Source organism: Triticum dicoccoides, chromosome 4A (assembly GCF_002162155.2).
Source record: "Triticum dicoccoides isolate Atlit2015 ecotype Zavitan chromosome 4A, WEW_v2.0, whole genome shotgun sequence".
Classification (NCBI taxonomy): Eukaryota; Viridiplantae; Streptophyta; class Magnoliopsida; order Poales; family Poaceae; genus Triticum; species Triticum dicoccoides.
The window spans coordinates 644,174,585-644,176,175 of NC_041386.1; the positions used below are offsets into that span (position 1 = coordinate 644,174,585).

General features: G+C 52.5%; 1 pseudogene; it reads right to left on the reverse strand.

The window, feature by feature from the left end:
- Nucleotides 1-498: 498 nt before the first annotated feature.
- LOC119286363 lies at nucleotides 499-1,591 on the reverse strand (annotated as a pseudogene).

The window sequence follows — 1,591 nt, forward strand, 5'->3', positions numbered from 1 at the left end:
TTGCTTATGTTGCTAGATCTTGGCTAGTTTTGATAGGTTTTTAACCCAATGTTTTTTATTTGGATCTTATTTGGCGTGCATTCACCTTTTATAGCCATTGGATGTGATGCTATAAGATGCATGTGTGCTGACGTGGGTTGTTTTTGTTCTTGATTTCCAGGTGAATGAGACCAAATTATATCTCATTTAGATGAGTTCTAGGTACTCCCTTTATTTTTTTCAAAGTAAATATATATTAAGTTGGATCTTTGGGTAGCACCGGATAATTTTGGCACTGATAATCTACCATGAAAAGGCAACTCAAATAGAAGTACGTAGTACATAAATTGCTGATAGTACATGATTGAGTAACGAGCTCCTTGAGATCCAGTGACAAGCTCAATTTTAGCGACATGAAATTGCAGGATAATCAACCGAAAGAAGGCGGCATCTCAAATCATTCAGTACTACATGAAATTGCAGGATAATCAAGCCAAAGAGGGCGCGCGGTGTCTCAAATCAAGGTGCAAGTTTGGCAACGAGCTCTTTGAGAACAGACGGGCAGCTGCTCCTCACATGCTCGAAGCCGTCGTTCGCCACAACGGCCTTGAGCATATTTCCAGGTGACGCAAGGAACTTGAAGCACAAGTCCTTGAGCCCGCAACAGGAATGCTGCTCAGCCAATGCCAGCGTAGCCGCAGCGGTGCTTGCGTCCATGTGATTGCAGAGCTTCTCCACGCAGAGCAACTTGAGCCTCTCGAGGTTATACGTGTCAGCCGCAACAAGCAAATGCTGGGCCATGACCACCAGCTCCTGCTCATCGTCCATGGGCGGCAGAGAGTCTGTGTAGATGAAGTGGAGCATGGCCTTGAACACTTTAGCCTCCATGTCAGTGATGCGTACAGAAGCATCGGTGTTCTCCTTCATCGGCCCAAACAGCTCCGCCATGAACACCGAGGACCGGGCGGCAAGCACACACCTGTGCGCCGCAAACGTCTCGCCTCCGACCTCGAAGGTGACATCCGCCCCGTCGCCGCTGGAGAGGAGCCGGCCAAAATGGCGGTGCATGTCGGACGGTGGCGCGGCGACCAGCAGCGAGATGGGCTCCGTGAAGATCTCTCTAGGCACGGTGATCTTGCACTTGACACTGAAAACATCATCCTTGAGGTAAAGTGACTCCTCCAAGTCCTTCCTGGCGATGAGCTGAGGAGAGCCCCATGGCCCTGTATTGCTGGAGAAGGTGTAGCATGTTTGGCTGTCCGTGCCGTGCGCCGGCACCGGCTCCCCGTCCTGGTCGAGCAAGCTTATCTTGCACCGGGCGGCCGTGGACTTGATCATCGACACTATCAGTGTGGACAAGATAGAGGTAGATAGATATCCAACCAGCTTGTCCTGCCGAGTGACCGTCAGGGAAGTACCTCATGTACCAGCGATGGCGCCCAACGACGAACGTCTCGGACGAGACACCTTTGCCGTTGACGAGGCCCTTGGTGCGGGAGTAGCCGTCGATCTTGAGGACGTGCGAGCCGGAGACGGGCAATGGCCGGGCAACGATGGCCGAAGCGGTCTGCCACGGCATGCCGCCGCCGGAGGACAGGCTGGAGCCGGACAT